Source organism: Delphinus delphis, chromosome X (assembly GCF_949987515.2).
Source record: "Delphinus delphis chromosome X, mDelDel1.2, whole genome shotgun sequence".
Classification (NCBI taxonomy): domain Eukaryota; kingdom Metazoa; phylum Chordata; class Mammalia; order Artiodactyla; family Delphinidae; genus Delphinus; species Delphinus delphis.
In genome coordinates this window covers 84,007,310-84,021,522 of record NC_082704.1, presented here as the reverse complement: position 1 = coordinate 84,021,522, position 14,213 = coordinate 84,007,310, and positions in this window count along the sequence as shown.

Sequence of the window (14,213 nt, the reverse complement as noted above, 5' to 3'; positions counted from 1 at the left end):
AGACAGAGAGCTTAAGTAACTTAATGAATATCACACAGATAGTAAATGGTATGGATGCAAGTTGAATTCAAGTCTCTTTAAAAAAATTTGAAAGCTAAGGGGAAAGAAAGCAGCATGCCAGTATATTGAAAGAAATAAGTTTACAAATCATGGCTGTCTGATCTTAAGTTTAGGCATAGTTTGTCTTGGCTGATACAGCTAATTAATTACCCTACCCTTTAGGTAAATAATAATAATAGCTACCCTTTATTGAACATCAAAGTCCTGTAAGTTAGGCACTGCATTAAGTCCTTTATAAACATATTTTCTTGTCACAGAAACCCTAGGAAGTAGGTACTGTTAGTCTCCCCATTTTACAGAGGAGGAAACGGGCACACAGAGGTTAACTCATTTGCCCAAGGCTCACATGGCAGAACTGAAATTTGAATTGAAGCAGCCTGGTTCCAGATACTGCTAACTGAGTCATAAGGCAGGATAGTTAATAACAGAGGAGTTGGGTTTTGGGGATACCTTTGAAAAAACAAAACAAAAACAATTATGAAAGATGATGAAGTTGGTTTCTTATTCTGTATGATTGTTCTGGTTTCCTAGTCCATTTCCCTTTCCTGATTACACATCGGACATTCCCTTGTCCATATATTTGGGAGCATTTTAATATGTGTCTCACATGTCAGAACAGGCTTATAGGTGACTAGCATGTGGATGGGGGTTAGCTCTACAGGAGATTAGAAGCTACCAAGAATCAATTCACAGTATCAATGCAGGCCCCTGCCTGGCACCTTTTTCATACCCACACATTAGGACCATTGTAAATGGGCCTGGTAGGTTGAAGGCTTTGAATGGCATATATTGTGGTGTTTGGTTCTTTCCCTAGTGTAACTGCCTGTCAGCTCTATAAAGACAGCCTGGCGATGCTCAGTTGATGTCTTATCTTTACACGAACAAAGGAAAAGACATCCACTGCCTTTCCTCTTGTTGCTGAAATAATTAGGAAGAATAGTTAGGGGTAGTTTGAGGTCATATTCACCCAAGAACCCAAAGTCTGGCTATTTGCATTCCGTAATCATTATTCTGTTATATTCTGTTTAAGGAGCTTGAAAGGACACACAACTCATGGAAGAACAAATAAACAAAGAAAATCTTAGGTCTGTTAACAAGTAACCTCAGGAAAAATGAAAACTTTCTTTTAGCACACTTTGTATTTTGTCTTTGATGTCTGAACCATACTCAGGGCCCCATGATACTGATTAGATGAATCCTACAGTCCCTTCTCTCAATGATATGAATTATGAACCTTGCTATAGAGTTGTGAATTGGTTCCATCATTTGTTTCCAGCAATGATTTTAGTTATGAAGTCCAATATCCTTTGTATCCATTGAGAAGAAGCTATAGCTCTCTTAACTATATTAAGAAATACATCTCTAGTCTATTTCTGTAATATACTAATTTGACCATATGTGGAAAAAAAACAGTATTCTTATTCAACTGAGAACACTCAGAGATTATCTCTGTAGTAATAATTACAGCTCCATTCCTCTCTTCCCACGACTTCCAGTATTTCTGGAAAAAGGGGAGAAAAAGGGAAATGGAGCACTGGTCCAAGCAAAAGCAAAGAGGATGCTTCAGAAGCACCTCCCTAAATGGGGCTCACTCCATGTGTTTTGCCACCTATTGAGTCTCTCCTAGAGACAAGAGGGAAATATAGTCACTTGCCTCAAGGAATTTACACTGTATAGTAGTTAGGAAGATCAGACTAATCCCTATGAGAACAACTTTTAAGTCAGTGTTAGGTAATTCTGGGAGGAAGACAATATAAGCTGAGAAATTCTTCATACCCAAACTTGACTCTCTGAGAGACCTCAAGATGTTTCCCTCAATGATAGAAGCTAAGTTCAAGAGAATCTCCAAGAACTGGTAAATCTTCAGACATTTCCTCCTCACACAAATTGTTTCAGATGGCTTCCCACTAATTTTCCAGTGATCTTCATTTTTCAATGGTCTTTCAAATTGTGCTATTGTATAATATAGACAGGTTTGGCTAGGTGCCTGGAATAACCCAATGTTTTCAACAAATATTTGTTGAGTACCAACTATATATCAAGTGCTGTTTTAGGAGTTGGGGATATAGCAGTGAAAAAAAAAAACAGATCAAAATCTCTGCTCTCGTGAAGCTCATATTTCACTGGGACTGTGTGAATAATCCTCACCATCACCTATAGCAACACTTTATGCAAGGGTTCACACCACAGATATTTGCTCAAAGAGGAGACATTTGAGCCTAGACCTGAATAATGCAAGAGAGTGAGTTGGGGGAAGAGTTTTACAGGTATGAGAACAGCAAGTGACAAAGCTCCCGCATGGGAGTGTTCAAGGAACAGGTTCGTAGAACAGAAAGGGGGCTAATATAGCTGGAATGCAAGGGATCAAGGAGATTGGATTCAAATTTCTCTTGAGCACCCACTGTTATGTTTCTCACTGTGCTAAACATCAGTGATACAATGGAAAGTAAAACAAATACAATCCCTGCCCCCCCACCCCCGGAGCTTACAGTCTAATGGGGGAGACAGACATCAATTAAATAATCACTCAAGGTGCTTCCCTGGTGGCTCAGTGGTTGAGAGTCCGCCTGCCGATGCAGGGACTGCGGGTTCGTGCCCTGGTCTGGGAAGATCCCACATGCCCCGGAGCGGCTGGGCCCCTGAGCCATGGCCGCTGAGCCTGTGCGTCCAGAGCCTGTGCTCCGCAATGGGAGAGGCCACAACAGTGAGAGGCCCGCGTACCGCAAAAAAAATAAATAAATAAATAATCACTCAAGCAAATCTAAAGTTCCAACTTTGAAAGTGCTGGGAAGGAAAACTTCCACGTGCTGTGAGAGAATAATTATGAGGGCCTAATTGAGACTGGGGAATTGCTATGTAGTAGAGATCTGAAGAATGAATAAAAGCTAAGTAGGTGAAGAATGAAGAAAAAGAAGAACACTTTAGGCTGAAGGAACAATGTGTTCAAAGACCCCATGGCAGTTGAGGCATTGGAAGGAGGAAAGTCTGAAAGAAAGCTAGTGTGACTGAGCGTAGAGAGTAGGGGGTGTATGCTTTGAGGTGTGGTTCGAGATATAGCAGGGGACAAACCATGGAAAGCCATGTTAAGAAGTTTTCTAAAAGTAGTGGGAAAACACTGAGTAGTTTAAAATGTGTGTATCATGATCAGATTGGCTTTCTGTAAAGGTCATTCTGACTGCAGTGTGGAGTGGATTGGTCGAAGGTGGCAAGTATGAACGTGGGAGGATACTGAGGTAGTCAGATGAGAGATGTTGGTGGCTTGGACTATGGAGGCAGCAGTGGAGGTTTGTATAGCAGGAGAGAAGTGGATGAATATGTACAGAATATGTTTGTGGGGTTGAGCTTACAGGATTCGCCGAATGAAGCGGGAATGAAGTAGGATGTATCAAGGAAAATTTCCTAGGTTTTTCACCTGGCACAGATAGGTGGGTGGTGGTATTATTTATTGAGTTTAGGAGTACAGGAAAAAGATAGGCCATAATGTGGAGGGGAATGTAATGATTTCCATACACATATATGCAGAACACAGTATTGCCCTGTGTTCAATTTGGTTGAGAGTACTAACAGGGGAGATCATATAAATTCTGCATACTACTTCTATTACTTGCTGTAGTAAGGTCTGAGGATCTAATGTATAACATGGTGGCTATATTTGATATATATATTTGACTACTGTATAATTGAAACTTGCTAAAAGAGTAGAACTTAAATGTTCTCATTTAAAAAAGGTAAATATGTAAGGTGATGAAGGGAATGCTTTTACAATGTAAATGTACATAAAATCATCATGTTGTACACTTTAAATATCTTACAATTTTGTTAATTATTCCTAAATAAATCTGGGGGAAAAAGACTAAAGTACTGAAATTCAAAACCCATTATCAGAGAAAATAGTCTAAAATATTTCTTGAATTAGATAGTAATAAATATGTCTGTGTAAAAAAAAGAAAGAAAATCTTTTATAATTGATTTAATTATGGAAACTTTTGTGATGCAAAAAAAGAAAGTTATACTCTTAAATGAGTAAATGAGAAAACAATAAAATTGAATATGAAATTATTTTACCTATTTGGAATGTTAGTGCTTGAGGAAAATCAGGTTTAATTAGAGGAGGATGAAGTGGTAGATTGAGAGTTTTGTGGAAATTCTGAAGAGGACTTCTGAAAAGTTTCAAGTGCATTAGAGCCTGATGATGCTAGTTATACATTATGTTTAATTTCACTTCAAAACTTATTCAAAAGTTATCCTGGTGCAGGTGTGTTTTAACACTATACTTATGTGTATCGATTATGATTAGGGTTTCTTTATTTTTCAGTTTGAATTTTTCCTTTGCTCACAAAGGCAGCAAATGTATACAGTTTTTTATTCAGGAGGTTATAAAATTTCTTTAATCTAGAAAGTACAATTATTTGTATTTTATCTCAGATTCTTTCCATCTGCTTATGGTCCTTCTCTGTGTTTATCTCTTTCTGACTACTTTTGGGCAGTATCATGTAGTCTTGGTTTTACAGTCCCACAGCAAAGTATCTCTTAGAAGTAATTAACCAACCAGACTCAGAATTCAGATCCATCCCCCACCTTATGTCCTGCCTTCACACTTACTAGCTTCTCTCATCTAGTATGACCTTCAGCCAACAGACTGGGACACTTAGGACCTTCCTTTGAGGCTAGAACAAGCTGAGGGACCTATTCCATAACGTGGTGTTATGCAACCTGGTCCCCCTAAAAGTCAGCATCAGGGAGTTAAAGAATGGGAAGTCACGAGCAAAAGCAGAAAGGGAAGAATCTTGGCGGTGGAGATGGCTCCCTGATGTTGATATAGAGATGCCCATAAGGGAATTTAAATCAGTTCAGGAGTCAGACACAGTTTGTACAAGTGAAATTACAGACATCACTCACAAATGGATCCTGCTCTTACAACCATTTAAAAATTTTGTACACTGCCATTTTCAATTTAGTTGCTAAAATTTAGGTTCTGTGAGAGCAGAGACTTTGTTTTGTTCACTGCTATATCCCCAGAACTTAAAACAAGGCATGGTATGGTGTAGTAACCCAATAAATATATTTTAAATAAGTAAATGAATGAATTCCACCTCTCAGTTAAAATGAGAGCATTCTCTTACAGCTTTCCTGATGACTCAAAAAATGAGTCTGTACAATTTTAAATATTGTAGTTTCCTCAGATGCTGTCTACAGAATCAACTAGAGCAAAGCCCCTTCCCTATATACCCGCGCCTGAAGAAACTGGTCCTGTTTTAAAGCTTTCATCATTAGTTTCAAAACCCACATTTTCTCCAACAGCTCTCATCTCTCTGTCTCCTCCTTACCAGTCTTTCTAGGTGTCACTGAGGCAAGGTTTCTTACTTCTACAGACTTTGGTTTTCACACACAGTATTTGCCTGAACCAGAACACATTTACATATTAATTTCATTTTGTAATTCTAGTAGAAGATAAAAAGGAGACTATTTTCAAACCACAGTTGCTTGAATAAGAAGTAGAGCACTTTATGCTGTCGAGTCCATTTTCTTGCACCATCAACTCATGCACAGTCCACCACCCACACTACCAAGGTATGAGAAGGGAACTTACTAATCACATCCCTTTGTGCATTTCTTTGGCCATTTCTTTCAACAAGTAGGATTTAGCAAAGCTTTTTTCAAAACCACAAATTTGGGACTGATGATTTGTATTGAAATTGTTAAAGCACTTCTCTCATTCTGCTGTTTCATAATAACCTCGGTCTTATTTTGAATGTTGAACTTGGCTTTGATTTAGTTTATTTCTAATTTGGAGGTGAGCAATAAATAGCAGTTGTGTGTTGTTGAAGCAGAAATATTTATAATCAAGCTGTGAATATCTGTTTATGTTACATTTATACACACTGAAGAGAAAACTGTCACCAAGTTTGCTGGTTGACTGAATCTGAATAAGTTGATGCACATTTAATCAACAGATTGGATGGAAATGGATTGTCACCTGCTAATTGAATGGAATAACAGAGGAGGAAAGATTCAAAACTTACCTTTATTTTGCCAAAGGCGTAAATCTGAAGAAAGCTTTTTAAAAAATGTATTTTTTTAAAAAGCTGAAATAGCAATTTTCAACTCATTGCTTTTGTGGCAAGTGACATGAAAATGCATTTTTTTGTCCAATTCCTCTACATTGTTTTGCTGCTGTAAAGCTTCTGGGTGCCAACTGGGATGCCTTCTTGCCAAGGGAAGGAAGGGTTCTTGTCTGATAGAGAATATCAGTTGGCCAACTATCATTTTGATCTGCTTATTTGGAAAGTTGAAGTTTACCTGCATTATCTGCATATCTCTTGCCAAACAAAGAAATTCAGCAAAAGGAAGGTGAGGATTGAGAGGGACAAGTGTTCTGTTAAGATACTTAAAGGTCTGCTTGAGACTTTTCTCCCAATAGCAGGGTTTCAACTGTTTCCAGAAAAGTCCAGCCATTCTCTACTCAAGACCCCAAACCTTCCAGCCTCTTTTAGCTACATGATGTGTTTTTTTCTATATTATTGAATTTATTCCTTGCTTTGCTCCATTCTATTCCAAATATCCAAATACTTGGGAGTGCCTTTTATTCAACCTCTAACATTGGACTGGACTCATGAGTCAGGAAGATACTTTACCAATACTGCACTGACTAGGTAAAAAACATGCATTTCTCACTTGTGCAGTCAACAGAGAGTCAGCAAAGGGATTGTGTGGGCAGTCATCTATCAAGTTGAGAACTCAAGCCTCTGGCCAATACTACACCCAAATCATCCCAGTATGCTCCTACTTTAAAATTCTTAAAATGTTTATTTTTTCTAATTACAAAGGCAATTACTGATCCTTATAAGAGAAAAAATGGTTGGAAAATAAACAAAACCCAAAAATCACAAAGGAGATATGCAACTTTGGCTTAGCATATTATCTTACTTTTGGTTTTTCATGGATGTTAGGACTTATTTCAGTTACTGCTGAAAAACTTAGTGGCTTAAAACAACAATGGTTTATTACATTTCATTATTCTGTGTGTTGACTTGGCAGTTCTGTTTCATGTGCTGGGATGATTAGAAGGTCCAAAATGGTCTCATTCACATTACTAACCATTGACTGGGAACTCAGCTGGACTGTCGGCTGAGGGCTTGGTTTTCCTTCACTCAGGCCTCTTCATAAGATTGCTTGGGCTTCCACACAGCCAGACAGCTGGGTTCAAGAAGGAGAGTACTAAGTGGTGAAAACAAAAACTTCAGATCCCTTAAGACCCGACTTCAGGAGTTACAAAGCATTATTTCTGCTGCTTACTATTGGTGAAAATGAGTCATGGTGCCAGCCCAGAATCAATGTGGGATGGGGAATATACAAGGGTGTGAACACTGGGAAGTATGGTTCATTGGGGATCATCTTTGGAAACTAGCCACCACAAAGCACATCCTATCCCCTAATTCCAATAGTCTTTGCTTCTCTGCAGCTACAACTGGACAGATTTGTGGGAATGGGGATGATGGTGGTGGTGGTATGTATGGGAGTGAGGTTGAGAGGATCAGTTGGATGTGCAACTGAGCTCCCCGACATTAAATGATTCCTAATTTATGGTTCTGCCCTATTTCTAAGTAGCTGACTATTTAGAAAGTTGATGAAAATTAAGGTCTCAGCTTAAATATCACTTCTTCAAAGAATTCCTAGGGAATTCCCCCAGTTATTCTCTACTTTTATGACATCATAGTTTTCATAACTTTTAATTTATATTTCTTTTATATAAATCCACGTGATTATTTGTTTTATAGTGTTTTGCTAACAATCTCATGTATCACATGAAGGCAGGCACTTAATCTGTCTTGTTCAGACCAGCACCTGGCACAGATTCTGGTAGAAAGTAGGTGCTTGCTGAATATTTGTTGAATAAATGGGTGACTGAAAGGGAACCTGGATGTCTGTCCTCATCACTAATTCACTCACACATGTGCAACCACAGTAATCTGGTTCTGGTTTATAAATAGGAAGGGCTTAATAACTATCTTCCCCAAATCTGTGGGAGATAAGAAAGTGAAACAGGGAAATTTCAGTCAAACTAAATCCTGTTATGACATCTGTTTTCTATGAGAGAGGGCTATTTCCAGGTTATTGGAAACCTCAACTTTATTCCCAAGCTTTGTCCCTCTATTTCCAATGGCTCTGAATTTCTACCTGGATGTGCCATGTTTACATTCAAAATAACAAGTCCTATTTCAGCATTTTTTGCTTCAAGCCTATTAGCCTTCCATTCTCTGTCATTGATACCAACATTTCCAATTATCTTTCCTGCTTTGTTCATCTTCTCTTTTCCATACCCAGTCAAAGCCTATTGTCTCTTCTATTTTATATTCCTATGGCTGCTATCATAGGCTGGGTCTCTGCTATTTTATATATATGGACATTCATTATATATATATGGACATTCACTATACATATGTATATAATTCATATATATATATATATATATATATAATTCATTCTTTAACTTCAACATTCATTGAGCATCTACTACGTAGCAGGCACTGAAGATAAAACAATGTTTATGACTCAGTTTGTCTTTGAGGAATTACCAGTCTCATTAGGGCATATAATGATCATTATTGGAATCTGTTAGAGCTATTAGAGGTACTGTTTTGAAATACAGGGAAAAGCAACAAACTGTGTCTGGTAGATTGGGACATGCGGAAAAGGCAGGAGTGGAGAGGTTGCAGGAAGGGGAATCAGATAGAACAAAAGAAACTACATTTGAACTGAGTCTTGAAGGAAGAGAATTTCAACCAGTGACCAGGGAGAAGAAATGTGTGAAAAAAGAGGGTGCAAAGCACATGTAAAGGCATGAGGGTATGAAGAATCAAGACACTAAATATGGCTGGAACATAGAGTGTGCAGGAAGGAGAGGAGAAAGATGAAGCTGAAAGACAAAGAAGTGTCATAATTCTATAAGAACCATGTATAATGAACTATGTAGTTTTGTATTTGAATTGAAGGATTTTAAGCAGGGCAATAATATAGTGAGATTTACATTTTAGAGAGTTCACTCTTATGGCCTGTGTGGAGAATGGATTAGAGATGGTAAGAGTGGAGAAAGATTTATCCAGACAAGCAATGATGAGGATCTGAAGGATCTGAAGTAAAGTAGTGGTATGGAAGTTGAGAATAGAGGACACAGTGGAAAAGGGACAAAGAGGAAAAGACTGGAACAGAAAGACTAAGTAATATGAGGACTGAACTAAGATTTGTCAGTTTGGTGGATTTAGCAAAAGTGATATCATGCAGTGGTAGAGACTGAAACCAGATTCCAGTGTGGGAGGTGAGGAAGTAGAGACAGGGTAGACAAACATTTATAGGCACATGGAATAAAGAGTATGAACTAGGATTACAGGGAAAAGTGGGTGAAATTGGCTCTTTTGTTGGCTTGATATTGTTTTTTAATACATGAAACTTTAGGGTATATATTCACTAAGAGCAAAAAGTCCACAGAAATAGAGAGGTTGACTTTACTGGAGAAAGACAAGGGATAGTTGTTGGAAAAGGACCCCAAGGAGGTGGAAGGAAATGGGTAGAATGGAGCCCAAGAGGAGAGTGGTATGGATATGTTTCACTCCCAGGCTGTAGTAGTAATAAGGTGATCTTGGAATCAGACAGCCCTAGGTTCAAATCCCAAATACCACTTGCTATCTGGGAGAACTTGAGAAGTACTGAACCACTCCAGGCCTCATTTTCTCGGTTACTAATTGAGGATAACTAGACCTTTCTCACAGTGTAGTTGTAAGGATTACGTGAGACAGTAAGTGCTCAATATGGTAGCTACTATTACTAAGGAAGATAGGTTAGGGACAAGCTAGAGATAAATTTAGCAGTAGAGAGTCAAGAATGGAAGGCATTCCTACCTAAGTCCTTTAATTTCCTCTCAATAAAGATCAGTTGCTGAAAGTACAAGGAATGGGGGCAGTTAAGGGGCTGAATAAAAGTGTTAAAAAGCTTGGAACATGATGAGAAGAAGGAGAGAGGGAAGTGCTGAGGAACAAGATTGCTGAACAGCATCAAGGGCCCTGACTTATTTCCTGTCCTTCAGTCTCTTGGCCTCAAATCCATCTTGCACAGGCACCTGATTAATATTCTCAAAAGGACACATTCATCATGTAACTCCTATATATGTCTGCTAAATAAAGCCCACACTTCTCTGTTTGGCATTTGAGGCCATCTGCATTCAGATCTCTTCCTACTATGCCAGCTTCTGCAAATCTATAAACCAGCTGAACTCTTTACTGTTTCCCATATATGTATTTTATCTTCTCAGTTCTGCACCTCTGTTTATGCTACTCACTATACCCCCAAGCTGAGGTTCATTCCAGAAGTTTATAAAGAGTAGGCTTCAGAGTCCTGAAGAATTGAGCTCCAATTCAGACACTGCCACTGATCAGCCATATGATCTTAGGCAAGGGGTTTTGCTTCTCTGTGCCTCAGTTTCCTTATGTATAAAAGAGAGATAATAATAATACAAATTGTGCAGGGTTATTGACAGAGTTGTACTAACAGATATAAAAAAAGCAATGGTATAGCACCCTGCACATAATGGAAACTCATTAAGTGGTAGCTATCACTCATGTATCTATGAAACATTTACAGAACACCTGTTATATACTAGGCACTGTTCTAGGACTCATGGATACAGAGGTGAACACTACACTTGGAAACCCACAGGTCTAGTGAAGGAGAAAATGCCTAATTTAGTACAGGAGTGTCAAGGATAGCCTCACGGAGGAACTGGTATTGGAATGAATCTTGAAGAATTTGTAGATATTGTCAGGCAGTCAAGATATGTAAGTGGGGTACTCTAACTTTTTGAAGAGCTTCTGAGAAGATGAGGAAGCAATCAAAAGCCTGGTTCATTTGCTGAGTAAGACAAAGAGATCATGAATTGATTGGAATTGTTATCATAAGGAACAGAGACCTAACCTAAAGGAGAAAACATGTTTGTTAAAAAGGGGATATGTGATGGGAAGGGATGGAGGAAGGAAGAAATTGGTAAGAAATGAAACCATATAAGTGGTCAGGGTCAGGGTCATGAAGGGCTTTATAAAACATAAGAAATTTGAATATTATCTTATTGGTGATGGGGAGCTGTCATAGGGTTTTTACAAAGGTAATGACAACATCATTTGTATATTATAGATACATCATTATGGCTGTTGTGTGAAGGATGGGGAGGTGTTAGGGCTAGACTAGAAAATGGAGACCATTAAGTCAAAGTTAGTTGTAATGGTTGTTGAATTAAGGCAGGGGCAGTAAGACTAGAGACAAAAGAATAAATTTGACTGTTATTTGGGGGATAAAATCAATAGAACTTGGTGACTTGATTGGATTGGTGGGGGAATAAGGGAGAGCAATTAAGGATAATTTATTGGTTTCTGTCCTGAGGGGCTAGGTGGATATTGGTGCAATTTATTGAAACTGAAAATACAGAAGAAGGAAGAGGTTGAAGCGAGGTAGATGATAAGGCCTGTTTTGTAGATGTTAAATTTGAAGAGCCCAGGAAATATCTCTGTGAAAATTTTTAGCGGGCTTTTGGATACACAAGTATCAAGTTCCAGGCAAGGTAATATAGATGCAGATTTGGGAGGCACTTTAATATCAGTAGTACTTGAAACCAAGAGGGTGAATTTGATTACCTAGGGAGAGTTTATAGAGGAAGAAGCAACAGGGAGGGAAGTTTGGGAAAACCCATCATTTAAGAGGAAGGTAAGTAAAAAAGCATCTAAAAGATAGAATATCAAAGTATAGTTTGAAAAGTAGGGCTTCCGTGGAGGGACAGTGGTTGAGAATCCACCTGCCAGTGCAGGAGACACGGGTTCGAGCCCTGGTCTGGGAAGATCCCACATGCCTCAGAGCAGCTGGTCCTGTGAGCCACAACTGCTGAGCCTGCATGCCACAACTACTGAAGCCTGTGTGCCTGGAGCCCATGCTCCACAACAAGAGAAGCCACAGCAATAAGCCTGTGCACTACAGTGAAGAGTAGCCCCCACTTGCCACAATTAGAGAAAAGCCCATGTGAAGCCACAGAGACCCAGTGCAGCCAAAAATAAAATTAAATTAAAAAAAGAAAAAGAAAGAAAAGGGGGAGACTCAGGAGAGGATGGCATCACCAAAAACAAGATGGGAGAGACTTCAAAAGTCAAATTCTGCTAAGAGTTGTAGGTGAAATTAAAACTGAAAAGTGTCCACTGATTTGACAGATAGGAGTTCACCAGGAACCTTACCATGTGGGAATAGTAGGAGCAGGAGCCAGACTTCAATAGGTTGAGGAGGGAATGAAAGGAGGAATTGGAGAGACTAAGTGTAAACAACTTATTCTACAAGAGTGGCTATAAAAGGAAAAAGGAGGATTTTCCAACTTCCGGAATGGCTAAGTAAGGAGCTCAAGGAAATCTCTACCCCAGAAAAACACTTAGTAAGCTGGTCAAAATTATCAAAGTCTTTGGAGATTGAGCAAAGGGCTTACAAAAAGTTAAGAAACATTTTTTAAAAAAATATATAGAAACTCAATAAGAACAGTGGGAGGCCATAGTATTTGAGCTAGAGACTGCAGCCATCCCTGACAGCTCTGCCATGCAGAAGAACTATTTCATCAGTCTCCACTGCCAAGTGGCAATTCTCTCTCCCCAGACCCCTGGGGTGGAAAAGCTATTTTGTGTGCTTTCAGAAGTTGTTAAACATCGTCAGATCCCATTTTCCACAGCTCTGTTACATGGAAGATCTATATAGAATGGGTGGCAGTAGCCAGGAGGCACTTGTTCTCCACCCCAACTCCCACAATATAGGGAGAATCCAGGCAGGGCAGCTGATGAAGAAAATAGTCCCTCTTTCCTGCAGAGGTCTGTCTTATGAGAGAGCTGTTCCAATGCACTTGGCTGTCGAGTGGTAGCTCCCATCATGCCAAAATTTGGAGGGCAGAAGACCTATTCCAGGTAGAATCAGTGGCCAGTGAACACTACAGATCCCATCCTCCCCAGCTCTGAACTGAAAATAATCCATACTACATTGTGTCAGCAGCTGGGGGTGACACCAGTGCCTCCTGCATGTACCAGTGCCTCCTGCATGCTCACACACACACACACACACACACACATACATCACCTGCTCCAGAGGGAGGATCTAGGTGGAACATCTAGTGAATAATGAGTTTCCCAATTCTTATTCCCATCCCACCCCTCAGCTCCTGATCTATAATGCAGAATATCTTCCCAGAGGCAGGTCTGAGTGAGCCTAAAAGACTGGCAACACTGTATCTCTGCCAAGGAACCCAACTACAATTAGATCAGACTGTGGAGCAATTTATGCTGCAGAGCATTGTTGAAAACAATAGAGCAATCAGCTAGCAATTAATAGAGGCAAACAGCTGGGTATAATACTAATAGGAGCAGACCAGCCAGGAGCTTAACAAGAACATCAGGGAAAGAGATAGTCAAAGAGAGACAAACTAAGATCACAGTCATTCCTGGTGGGCAGGAAAACTGTGTGCATGCCTCAGGCTGTACCCTTTGAGGAGCAACAGAAGCTCTGTATCAAGGGAGAAACAGGCCTCACTGAAATAGTCCAGCTAAGTCACAAAACAAACAAATAAGCAGTCAAGCAATAAAAACCAAGACAGGAGAGAGGGAATCTATATCCAGAGTTGTTTCAATATATTATTTAAAATTTCCATTGTAACAAAAAATTGAGACATGCAAAGAAACATCAAGGTATGACCCATGTACAGGAGAAAAGCATACAAAGGAAACTGCCTTTGAGGGGACCCAGATATTAACTTAGTGGGCAAAGACTCATTATAAAGATGCTCAAATAGCTAATGGAAACCTTGCTTAAAGAATTAAAAGAAGGTATGATGACAATATCTCATAAAGGAGAAATTATAGAAAGAAAATATTTAAAAAAAGAATCAAAGTGAATGGATTTGAAAAGTACAGTAAACAACTGAAAAAAAGTCACTAAAAGAGCTCAACAATAGGGACTTCCTTGGTGGCGCAGTGGTTAAGAATCCACCTGCCAATGCAGGGGACATGGGTTCAAGCTCTAATCCAGGAAGATCTCACATGCCGCAGAGTAACTAAGCCCATGCGCTGCAACTACTGAGCCTGCACTCTAGA